Here is a 13,421-nt window from a genome sequence, read left to right on the forward strand (position 1 = left end):
GAGAGGGGTCTACTGCTCATCCAATTGCGGTTCATTAACCACCACTGCAGGTCTTTTGCAGTTCCCTCAGAGATCTGGACCATGTCAGAGAGGTTTCCCTGATGCTGCGCCCAATGGAACTTCAGGTCCCACTGCAGAGCTTGCATATGCCATCCGCAATGTGTTACCAGCAGAATGCAGAAGGCCATGAGGCACAACAGCCTCAGAGTCAGTCTTACCGAAATCCAGGATAGAGGTTGAAACATCGGATTCACAGCCTGAATATCATGGACTCGCCGCTTGGAAGGATGGGCCAGAAACTGCACTGTGACCAGAACAGCTCAGATGAAAGGGGGCATCTGAGAAGGAGTAAGGTGTGACTTTGGCACGTTGATAGTAAACCCCAGCAAATGCAGGAGGTTTTCTGTAATCTGGAGGTGGGAGACGACAGCCTGGGGCGAGCCTGTCTTCATCAGCCAATCGCAGAGATAGGGAAAGATGGTCACCCCATATCCCTGCAGATCAGCTGCAACGACCACCATCACCTTGGCTAAAGCCCAAGGGGCGCTGGTAAGGCCAAAGGGGAGCATAGTGAAATGAAATTGCTTGTGGCATACCATAAACCGCAGACTTTGCGGTGGGCAGGCAGGACAGGAATGTGGAAATAGGTGTCCTGCTAGTCCAACGTTACCATGCAATCTCCTGGTTCCAGGGCAGACAAGACCTGAGCCAATGTGAGCATTTTTAAATTTTCCTTCTTGAGGAAGAGATTGAGGGACTGCAGATCTAAAATGAGAGGAATGCCTTTGTCCTTTCTGAGGACCAGAAAGTAGCTGGAATAGCAAACATAGCCTACTTCTGGCTGAGCCCTCTCTATGCCTCCCTTGGCCAAGAGAGCAATGACTACCTCACAGAGAAGGGATAGATGATCCTCCATCATTCAGTCGTAGGATGGGGTAGTCTGCAAAACCCACCTGTCCAATGTTCCTGACTGCCAGCTGTGCAGATGATGGCGAATTCTGCCGCCAACTGGATGCCCATAGTAGGAAAGGAGCAAATTTGGAAGCTTTGGAGGCCGCAGCTTCTGGGGGGGCAGACTGGCAAGACAGTTGACTACCTGACCCATTAGGTATGTGGGGACTGCACCCTAATCCATGCAGAGGCTGGGAAGCATGCATGGCTCGGTGGCTGGGAGGTAAGTAGCACAGCTGGAAGCTCCTTCCATAGCCATTAAGGAAACAAAAGGCGTTGCAAAGATCCTTAACTACAGGTACAGGGACTGTATCCTGAGAGCAGTATGGGAACAGGAAATACCATGGTTTGAGAACTTATACTTTTTATTAGAGAACTATATAAGGATGCCGGGGCAAGAGTTTGGTTTGGGAAGTTCCCAATCAGAAAGCGAGTGAGACAGGGCTGTCACCCCTTTTCTTTTTACTTTATATATAAATGGCCTGGGCCAATTTTTTATAGATAATTGTCCGGATCTTCTGAATATTAATAATTGTCCAGTTCCTGTTTTACTTTATGCAGATGATGCGGTTTTAATGGCACAAACTCCATTGGGGCTCCAACGAATTGTTACTAGTTTTGTCACTTTTATGAATTCTAGGGGTTTGAGTGTAAATATCACTAAAACTTATACTATGAGATATGGCAAGAAGTGTGCCAAATGTCGTGACATTTTTATCAATAAGAATAAAATTGAAAATACTAATACGTTTTCGTACCTAGGGATTAATTTTGACGATAAAGGGACTTGGTATCCTGCAGTACAGGCTAGGAAATTGATGTTTTCAAGGGCCATAGGTGCAGTGATTAGCCGGATACAAATCCCAGAATTGTTACAAATTTACAAATCAAAGTGTCTTTCAACGGCCTTGTATGGCTCAGGAATCTGGGTCTTTACGGATGTACAGCAATTACAAGTGATTGAAAATGCCTTCTTTCGATATTTGTTAGCTGTTCCTAATTCTACGGCTAATTTTATTTGCCATTCGGAGCTGGGTATGTCTTATTTCGGACCTGATTAAAACTGAAACCATACTGTTTTGGCATAAGGTCTGGGTAACTCACAAGACTACTTTCAACCGTGATATTATCGAGGATTGCTAAGGCTTGATAAGGCCTCTCTCATTCCCTAGTTTAGGTATATTAAGCAATTATAGAGTAAAATGGGTCACTCGGAATACTATGAGAGACAAGATAGTTTGGAAACCATTTCGAGAAAGTTATTGAAAAAAGACTGTCTTGCATTTTTACAATTTAAGAGATGGGACATGGAGAGTGCCAAGCCAACTGTTAAGGCTAATCAGTTGACACTGTCGTGTGATGCCATTCAACCATACTTGGTTAAAGTGCTGGTAAGTTATGATCGAATGCTATTGACGCGCTTTCGTTTGGGGATATTTCACAAACTCACTAGCTTCCCAGTTCTGAATGACTGGAGTAGGAATCTCGAATCATGCCCCTCTGATGACGTATCAAGCCAGTCTAGGTTGCATATACTTTTATTTTGTACTTTTTATTCTAACCCCAGAAAAAGGTTTATACTACCCATTTTAAAAACTCTGGGTCTAAGACAATGTCGCGCAGCTTTTTTGATTCTACAAATCCTGGATAATGAAATGTTTATAAAGCCTGTTGTAACTTTTTTGAAAAATGTTATAAAGTTCAGAAAATCTATGTGTAACTAATATGCTGGTTTCTAATTGTAAGATCTGATATATTTATTTTCAGGTCATGTTCAATTGATTTTTTATGTTTTCATGTAACTGTGTATCACACTTGTGCTTTTATGGTTTACTTTTAAATCGAATAAAGCTACTTTTTGACTTTGACTTTGAGAACTGCAGTATCAGCATCTACCCGAACTACACAAAACTGGTCCAGGCACAATGCAAGTCTTACCTGACCGTTAAGCAAAAACTCTGGGGTCTGTAACTCAGATATATGCTATTGTACCCTGCCAAACTAAAAGTACTGTACAAGGGTAAAGCCCATTTTTGAAAACCCTGAGGAGGTATGGGAGTGGCTCGAGGTCAGAGACCCTGGGGGAACCCAGAATTGGGGCCCTCCTAGCCGTGGAGCATGGGGCGGATGCTATTGAAGACCTCCTGTGACAAAGACTGTTAGCCCCAGACCTGTGAACCAATCCCCTGGAACACCGGAGAGAATTCATTTTTGCTGAGGACGGAACGATGCAGTTATCCAGACCAGGGTCCCCTGAGGCGAGAGCAGCAGCAGCACCTAGCGGAGACCCTGCGTTGGGAGCACCAAGCCCTACAGCTGAAATGATTCCTGATAGAGTTATGAACGACTGGGGTAAGTGAAGAAGGGTGAAGAAGAGAACATTGACGATGTAGAGAAAGATCTGGAAAACCAGGTAGGGGGGGGACTCTGAAAATCAAGACATTGAGCAATTGATACATATGATTCCTACATTTGCACTGTAATAATATTAAATGAGGAGACACAGGGTGGTCCATGTGCAATGAGGGGTGGGGTTGATTAGACTAAGGTTCACGAGCAAAGGAGAGAACACGAATGGGGGATCTGCTGGGGACCTGTGGGGAATGGAGAGAGCAGAGTTTGAGGGATTTGTTTTTTTATTTGTCGTTGCCATTCCTGGTATGGCCACCGGGGAAGTTGTGCAAGTCTTCACACAACAGCAGGTGGGCTTCCGTATGCTGATATTGTTCCTATGGCTGGCCGTGGGAGGGAGGAGAACAGTGAGTTCTAAGTTAATTGGCTATATTTACATGGTTGATGAGTTGATCTAGAAGGCAAATAGCCATCTTTTTGCCCGGCATTGTGCGAGGACCAAAAAACACACTTTAGTACATAATGGAAGTCTCTAACAATTACAAACTGACTACTTGGAATGTACGGGGACTTAGCACAGCCAGAAAGAGATACAGGGTCTTGTCATTCCTCAAAAGACATATTACTAGTATAGCATGTCTCCAGGAAATGCATCTGACAGATGCTGAAGCAGCAAAGCTAGCATAGAAATGGAGAGGACAGTTATACCACATCACTTACTCATCCTTCTCTAGGGGGGTTTCATTTGCGATTAAATATATGGAAGCTGACGTGGAGGGCAGATACATAATTATTCAAGGCACACTTGATGGGCGGGAGTTAGTAATCCTGAACTATGGCCCGAAAATAGATGATGCAAACTTTTATACTACATTGATAGATGTAATGTCCCCTACAGTGGGAATGAATACCTTTTGGGTGGGGGACTTCAATTGCGTGATGGATGGGAGACTGGATCACCGCCAGCCCCGTCAGTACACTAAGCCAAGAATGACAGAGTGCTTGTCAGAAGTGATGTCGCAAATGGGGCTTGGAGATACTTGGCATGATACACACCCCGGGAAATGAGTACACGTGCTACTCAGCCACACATGGAACCTACAGCAGGCTAGACAGGGTCCTGGCACCTGAGCATACAGCTATGAAGGTGCAAGGGGTGATACACCTGCCAAGAAAATTGTCCGACCCCGCACGGGGATCTGAAGCCTCTATTCATGGAGGTTCCCCTCCGAAATACTGCAGGATCCAGTGGGGAAAGATAATATTGCCAAAGCGCTGGGGGATTACCTTGAATTAAACTGGAATACGAGCATCAGAATGGGAAGCACTTAAGACTGTACTTAGGGGCCAATGCGTGAGTCTCACATGTGGAGTGCAGCGCATTCTGCAGGAGACACTCATAGCGAAGGAGAGTGACTCAACCCAACAGGGAGAGACAGGGGATGGAGAGAGACAGGAAACAAACTGAATTACTAAAACAGGTTAGGGAAGCACGTGACAGATTAGAAAAATACAGACTAACATTATACTGTAAGCTACTACATCGACAGGAGGATAAATCAGGATGGCTCCTAGCCTCAATACTAAAGCTAGAGACACCACGCACAGAGGTGCTCCATCTTGTGAATCCCAGAGGAGGTAAAGCATGCACCCAGTGTGATATAGTGGAAGTCTTTAGGGGTCACCTCGAACAGGCATACGCAACGCCAGGAGATCCTACCCCAGAACAACTAGACAAGTACTTCAGAGATCTCTTGATCACGCAACTGGGAGAGGAGGGGAGACGAACCGTGGATGATCCTCTGCTAGTGGACGAAATACAGATGGACGTTAATTCTCTCCCATCTGGAAAGGCACCAGGGAGCGACTGATTCACTGCGGAATGTTATTGGAAATTCTTGGCGGTTGTGGCATCTCACCTCTGGGAGGTTTACGTAGAGGCCCTAGTAAGAAAGGCCCTTCCCCCCTGTAGGAACCTGGGGTCACCAGGCCCTAAGGGCGGTAACGTGGCGCGAGCCGGTCGGGCAACCAGAGGGCTATGTGTTAAGCAACCATACACCACACGCTTCTCATGGACTAGGGACACACACAATAAGTGACGCCACACCGTTGAAATTATGCAATTACTTCAAGTTTATCCAAGTATAGCTGGTCAGTTGCAGTTCAGGAAGTAACAAGGCGATACATGCATCATAATACCATCCATCAGCAAATACGGCAATCCTGGCGATATTTATGCAGTGCCTAACCTCATTCAGATACCCACGGCAGTTGGCTAAGTGCGGGTGATTATAGCGCTGCGCGCGCTAAGCGAGGCCTTTCCCTGAACAGGCCGTCTAACACAGCACGATACTCGTAATAGGTGACATCGGGTACATTAACATGGAGCCTGTAGAACTGAGCGCTCCTCGTAATCGATGGCCCCTAATCCTGTGAAGCAAGGCATATAAACCACAGCGCTACGCGCAATCAGTTGCATATGGAAACGTTTGCGTAGAACAGTTATCACAACGCTTTACTCGTAATCAGTTGCATATCATTACCTTCGAGCAGAGCATATAACACAGTGCGCTACTCGCGTTCCTGGGCAGGTAATTGATTTCGAGCAGAGCATATAACACAGTGCGCTACTCGCATTCCTTGGCAGGTAATTAATTTCGAGCAGAGCATATAACACAGTGCGCTACTCGCATTCCTTGGCATGTAATTTACTTTCGAGCAGAGCATATAACACAGTGCGCTACTCGCATTCCTTGGCATGTAATTTACTTTCGAGCAGAGCATATAACACAGTGCGCTACTCGCATTCCTTGGCATGTAATTTACTTTCGAGCAGGGCATATAACACAGTGCGCTACTCGCATTCCTTGGCATGTAATCTACTTTCGAGCAGAGCATATAACACAGTGGGTTACTCGCAGTCCCGTTCTCTCCGGCTGGGGAAGCAGGGTCGGTGGCGTGAAGCGCCACACGAGGGTAATGTCAGTCAGTTCTTTGGGCGGCTTCCAGCGGGGAGGGTGACCGGACTTGAGGAGCGGGTCCCTATGCTCCGGTGCAGTTCACAGAGCACCGCGCTCAGTATTACAAAAGGGGGGACACGGACAGGATCCCTCGGCGGGGTCTCTCTGTCGCGCAGGCAGGGGAGGGGACTCCCACGGAGGGGACAACCCGGGCCAAGTGCGGTGTGGTTTCCAGACCAGCAGGGGGCGCACCAGGGGGGATCTCGGCCTCCGGGCTTACCTCCGTCTCGGCGTCAGCAGGCGTCCGTCCTCACGACGTTGGGGGAACTCGGCCCCGACCTTGCGCACCTCCTCACACGGCTGCGATGGCAGCGACGGGGCCCCGGGCTTCGCCTGGGCCTCGCGACACAGCAGGGCACTTCTCCAGGCCTCCAGGCCGCGGCGGTGAGCGCGCTGGCTTCGTCGTCGCAGGGGGGGGGCTCAAATTAAGGATGGGGTAAAGTGCTCAGCGGAGCACGCTGCCGGGGGTCCCAGACCAGGGCAGGGAGCGCGGGGGTCACAGCGCTAGTACCTGGTCGATCCCCGGTGGCTTGGCAATCGGTTTAGCAATTAGTTCAATCGGTTAGCTTGGACACGCAGTCTCAGCTCTGGCATTCAAGGCTTACAGCTCGCTCTTGTCATGCAGTCTCAGTTCTTAAAGTTAGGTTTCAGTTCTCAGTTGACAGATGAAGTCTTTTGGCGCAGATGTATCTGGCGCCCTTAAGGGGTTCTGTTACAGGGGTAGGGATGGAGAGGGCGACTAGGTCCTTCCTAGTCAGGCTGGCAGAGAGTCTCTGGGTCCTCCTACTACTGGGCAAGATCAGTGGGATTCACAGGGCACCTCACTCACTTAAGAGGCAGTATCTAAATCCTGTCACTCTCAGAGGCATAAGTCCCTGGCTAGGCCCTACCGCCTACACTCCTGGTTGATTCTTCCAGCTCTGCTTCACCCCAATGGCCAACTCACCACAAAAGTTTCCCTCCCACTCTTAAGTAGCCCTAGGTCAGGTGACCTCTAGCCAAGGCGGCAAAAGTAAAACCCCACCTCCCTTCTAGAAGGTTCCAGCTTCTTCCAGGAGCTTCCCCACTCTAACTATGGGACAAAAAGGCGGGCTGGTATCGCAACATTGTTGTGGGTCCCAGCCAGCTCCTGGCAGCTAGGGTGCTACTATGAAAAACGACCACCCTGCAGTAGCAGGGGTCTGTGGCAGCCATCTTGGGAGAAGTAAGCACCTGCACCTTAACACTACAAAAACGAAAAAAATGAGGGAAAAAGGGCCAAGTCCAACACCCCCATATTGCGAGAGGGAATTATAGCAATGGTTCCAAAGCCGTGTGGAACTTCGGACCCGGCCTCTTACCGCCAAATCACAATGATAAACCTAGACATGAACATTTTGTGCAGGACGTTGGCCCAGAGGCTAGGGCTGGAGATGGGCGGACTGGTCAACCCAGACCAATGCGGGTTCATACCTGGCAGAAATACCGCGATGAACATCAGGAGGCTCATGTATATCATTCATGAAGTGGAAGACAGTGATCAGAATCTCGCCTTGATATCCATTGTCATAGCTAATGTTTATATTTATGCAATTTATAGAGCGCGCAAATACCCATGGGTGTCTCGGCGCTATGGAGTGTCTAGCGGGCGAGATCAGTGATGGACATTTATTGGTCAAAAAGCCATGTCTTTAAGAGGTTCCTGAAGGAAAACAGATTTGACATGTTTTGATGTGCGTGGGAAGGGTGTTCCATAATTTGGCAGTGGCAACGACGAATCTTCTGTCGCCCCAGGAAACCTTCTTTGTCCGGGGGACCTTCAAGAGGTTGGCCGTTAAAGAGCGCAAGGCTCTATTGGGAGTGTAGATAAAGAATGCCTTTGTTAGAAAGTAGGGTCCTGTTTTGTGGATGGCCTTGAAGGCGATGCAAAGTGCTTTGAATTTAATACGGCTTGTTATTGGTAACCAGTGGAGTTTCCGGACCTGCGATGCGATTGACTGGTACTTGGGGGTGTCTGTTATCAATTTGGCTGCTGCATTCTGCACCATCTGAAGTTTGTTGGTGACCTTTATCTGCACGTTAAGAAACAGGCCATTGCAGTAATCTATTTTTGACATTACTAATGTGCTGATTAGGGTTTTTCTGGCACTGAGAGGTAGAAATGGAAGGAGTTTTTTTTATCATTCTAAGAGTGTGAAAGGCTGAGGAAACGATTGAGTTGGCGTGTGATAGAAAGGTGAGTTTGTCATCGAACATGACACCTAGATTTCTCACTTTGGTTACCGGGAGCGGTGGTGGGTCCAAGATGGTTGGCCACCATGTAGAAGACCAAACCGGGTGGAGCTTTCCGAAAATCAAAACTTCCGTTTTATCGGAGTTTAACTTTAGGCAATTATTGGCCATCCAGGTGCTGATTGCACGCAATCCATCTTGGAAGCTGGCAGCGATTGCTCCTCCATCATTATGGATATTGAGCACCAGTTGTGTGTCATCGGCGTAGGAAGTGAGTCCCATCCCGTGGGCTCCGATCACCCTGGCCAGGTCCGACACATAAATGTTAAAGAGTATCGGACTAAGGGATGAACCTTGTGGCACACCGCACGGGAGGGAGAAAGGTGCTGATTTGAAGGAGCCGAGGGCAACAGCTTGTTTGCGATTGGAGAGAAACTAGGCCATAGCTCTTTAGCCTTGTGTGTAACGCCTATGTTTGAGACACGGTCGATCAGTGTGGTATGATCAACCGTGTCAAAGGCTGCTGATAGGTCCAGCAGCACCAGTCCTGCCGTGCCCCCCTGGTCTAGGATGGTCCTTACTTCGTCGGCAGCTTTAATGAGGGCGGTGTCTGTACCATGGCCTTTCCTAAAGCCAAATTGCGTCTCATCTAGGAGACTGTTGTCTTCAATATATTTGGCTAATTGCTGGTTCATTAATTTCTCTAATATTTTTGCCGGGAATGCTAAACTTGTGATAGGTCTATAATTTTTGGGCTCTAGTGGGTCAAGGTGTTGTTTCTTCAGCAGTGGTTTGATGATGGCCTTTTTCCAAATATCAGGGTAACTACCGGTCATGAAGCACAAGTTACTTACCTTCGGTAACGATATATCTGTAAGAAACATTAGTTAGTTAGATTCCTTACCTTAGAATATCCCCAAGCGTCAGGCTGGATCCGGAAAGATTTTTCATCAGCAGTACCCCTGCGCGTCGGTAAGCGTCGTCTGCGGCTCCGCATCCGTCGTCGGCATCGTGATCGCCGGGACGTCGTCGTCGGAGTACTTAGACGCCGCCCTCGTGCGCTGACGTCAGTTCTGTACTTAGCTTTTCGCGCCAGGAACGCAGAGCCATACAAGAAACCGACACTGGTGCCATGAAATTAGGGCCCTGAAAGGGATGACCTTAACCCTGGATATCGGTTCGCAGAACGGGGAGGATGGGTGGGGCGGTAAGGAATCTAACTAACTAATGTTTCTTACAGATATATCGTTACCGAAGGTAAGTAACTTGTGCATCTGAAAGAAACACGTTAGTTAGATTCCTTACCTTAGAATAGATACCCCAGCAATACCAACCCCGGTGGTGGGTCTGCAAACCAAGATCACACCAGGAAGTCCTGGAGAACGGAACGGCCAAAGAAGCCGTCTCTCCGGACTTGGCTGTCCAGGCAGTAATGCTTGGCAATCGTGTGCGGCGAGGTCCACGTAGCTGCCTGACAAATGTCCTGCAGAGGGACTCCCCGTCCCAAGGCAGTAGTAGCCGCTGTGGCCCGAGTGGAATGGGCCCTCAGCCCCACAGGTAGATCCTTCTTAGCCAAGGAATAACAGACCTTAATGCACAAAACGACCCACCAAGAGATGGTCGTCCACCCGGAACTGATTTGTGCGATCCAGATAAAAGGAGAGCGCACGTTTTGGGTCCAGACGGTGGACCCTCTCTTCCTCCTTCGAGGGATGCGGAGGCGGAAAGAAGGTGGGTAAGGTAATGGTCTGCCCGATGTGAAAGGCAGAAACCACCTTGGGAAGAAAAGAAGGGCGAGTCCTCAGAACAACCTTGTCCTGATGGACAGAGAGGAAAGGAGGTTTAGAAGATAGAGCCTGGAGCTCACTCACTCTTCTGGCAGAGGTGATGGCAACCAGGAAAGCAGTCTTGAGAGTCAGAAGACGAAGAGGACAGTTATGAAGTGGCTCAAAGGGAGCGCACATCAGATAAGTTAACACCTGATTCAAGTCCCACTGAGGCATAACAAAGAGAACAGGAGGAAACATTTGAGTAATGCCTTTCAAGAATCTATTGTCAACAGGGAACTTGAAAAGAGAAGGCTGATCAGGAAGCCTCAAGAAGGCTGAAACAGCTGAAAGATATCCCTTGATGGTGCCCAGAGCAGAGCCCTGCTGGACCAGGGAAAGAAGAAAGAGGAGAACCTCAGAAAGAGGGGCGGAAAGGGGATCCACAGCCTTTGCTGTGCACCATGCCACAAATTTATTCCACCTGCAGGCGTATACCGTTTTAGTGGAGGGACGCCTGGCTGCCAGAATGACATCACAGACTTCAGGAGGCAAGTCAAATGGCATCAACTGCCACAGCTCAATCTCCACGCATGGAGGTGGAGGCTGGACAGGTTCGGGTGGAGGACCGTCCCCTGCTGCTGCGACAGAAGGTCCTCCTGAAGAGGCAGTCGAATCGGGGGATCGATTGACAGACTGAGTAGCTCGGGATACCAGATTCTTCGTGTCCAATCCGGAGCCACATAGATGACTTGGGCCCGGTCACGCCTGATCTTCTTCAGCACTCTGGGCAGAAGTGGTATAGGCGGAAAGGCGTATAACAGACAGGAACTCCACTCGCGATGAAAAGCGTCTCCGAGCGAGTGCCGCCTTGGAAATTCCAACGCGCAGAACTGATGACATTGCGCGTTCTCTTCGGTGCCGAATAGATCTAACAAAGGCTCTCCCCACTGCCGAAAGAGACCTTGCACCACGTCCGAGCTCAGACGCCACTCGTGATCCATCATGCACCGACGGCTGAGTTCGTCCGCCCTGGCGTTTAGAGAGCCCGCCAGGTGCTGAACCACCAGGGTGATGCCCTGATGTTCCAGCCATGTCCAGAGGTGCAGAGCCTCCTGACAAAGGGTCCACAACCCTACCCCACCCTGTTTGTTGCAATATCACAAGGCGGTGGTGTTGTCCGTGAACACCTGCACTACACTTCCCCGGACAGGGGAAAGGAATGCCTTCAGTGTAAGCCAGATCGCCCGCAGCTCCAATAAGTTGATATGGAGCAGGGACTCCGCCGGAGACCAGAGGCCTCTGATCTCTGCCTCTCCCATGTGACCTCCCATCCCAGGAGGGGCGCATCCGTCACCACGTGCTCCGGTTGGGGTAGGGAGAGGGATCTGCCACTGACCCAATCGCGGTCCGTGAGCCACCACTGCAACTGTCTTGCAGTGCCCTCTGAGATCAGGACGTGGTCGGACAGGTTGCCCTGATGTTGAGCCCACTGGAACTACAGGTCCCACTGCAGAGCCAGCATCCGCCACCTGGCGTGATGTACCAGCAGGATGCAGGAGGCCATCAGACCCAGCAGCCGCAGGGCCATCCTGACCGAAACTCGGGATAAAGGCTGAAAGATCGGAATCAGAGCCCGAATATCCCAAACCCGCTGTTCGGGAGGATAGACCCGGAACTATGCCGAGTTCAGAACCGCTCCGATGAAGAGGAGCTTCTAGGAGGGACTCAGATGTGACTTCGGCACGTTGTTGGAGAACTCCAGCGAATGCAGGAGGTCGGCCGTAGTCTGGAGGTGGGAGACGACTGTTCGGGGCGAGCCCGCCTTCAACAACCAGTCGTCGAGATAGGGGAAGACTGGAACCCCTAATATGCGCAGATGAGCTGCGAGATCCGCCATCACTTTCGTGAACACACGAGGGGCACTGGTGAGGCCAAAGGGGAGCACGGAAAACAAAGTGCTCGTGGCCTACCGTGAACTACAGGTAACGCCGGCGGGCCGGCAGGACGGGGATGTGGAAATAAGCGTCCTGCAAGTCCAACGCTACCATCCAGTCTCCAGGGTCTAGGGCAGCCAGAACTTGAGCTAATGTCAACATCTTGAACTTCTCCTTCCAGAGGAAGCCGTTGACGCTCCTGAGGTCCAAGATAGGGCGTAGGCCCACTTTGCCCTTCTTGGGAACCAGAAAGTAGTAGGAGTAACAACCCCGTCCTACTTCTGGGAGAGGAACGCGCTCGATGGCCCCCTTGGCCAAGAGGGCCATAACTTCCACCTGCAGAAGTTGCAAGTGATCCCCCGACATGCGGTGGCATAGCTGGAGGGGTCACCTCGATGGGGAGGGAGTAGCCCCTTTGGACGATTTGCAGCACCCACCTGTCCGAAGTGATGGTATGCCAGTGGAGCAGGTGATGGCGAACTCTGCCTCCCACTGGCATGGAATGGGCCTGAAAGCTCGGACTAGGAAGGCTTTGAGGCAGATGCTGCGGGAGCGGATGTGGACTGACCGGCTCTCTGTCCCCCTGCTCCGCCACAGCGGAATCCACGTCCGCGCTGAGGCTGCTTCTGCGGCCTGTGGCCTGTGGCTGGACGAACGTGCGGGGGCGCCCCTTCCTTGGCCACGAAAGGGGCGAAAAGCAGAAGTTTGCTGGCAGTGGGCTGACAGACCCAAGGACTTGGCCGTAGCCCTGGAGTAAATAAAGCGCTCCAGCGTGCAATCTGCTTTGTCGCCAAAAAGGCGACGGCCATCAAAGGGCATGTCCATGAGAGTGCTCTGGACATCCCCTGAAAAGTTTGTGGACCTCAGCCAGTCGTGACGTCGAATCACTTCCGTTGTTGCAATTGCTCTGCACAGCGAGTCCGTGGTGTCAAATCCACATCTAATGGAATACCGTGCTGCATCACGCCCCTCAGCAAGAGCCTGGACGAGCCATGTCCTGGCCTCCTCTGGACACTGGGGAAGCACGTCTGCCACCGTATCCCACAGAGAGTGGGTGTAACGGGGCAAAAGGCATGCGGTATTAAAGGACCGCAACCCAAGACTGAGTGAGGAAAACAGTTTCTTGCCAAACTGTTCCATCCTTTTAGATTCTTGGTCCGGAGGTGCGGACGGGAAGGCAGTTT

The 13,421-nt window shown here is 50.2% G+C and overlaps 1 protein-coding gene across 1 annotated transcript in view; it reads right to left on the reverse strand.

Moving 5' to 3' along the window:
* TRIO (trio Rho guanine nucleotide exchange factor) overlaps positions 1–13,421 on the reverse strand; it is a 4,621,980-nt gene that overhangs the window by 35,804 nt on the left and 4,572,755 nt on the right. The window lies entirely within an intron of this gene.

Source organism: Triturus cristatus, chromosome 5_1 (assembly GCF_964204655.1).
Source record: "Triturus cristatus chromosome 5_1, aTriCri1.1, whole genome shotgun sequence".
Classification (NCBI taxonomy): domain Eukaryota; kingdom Metazoa; phylum Chordata; class Amphibia; order Caudata; family Salamandridae; genus Triturus; species Triturus cristatus.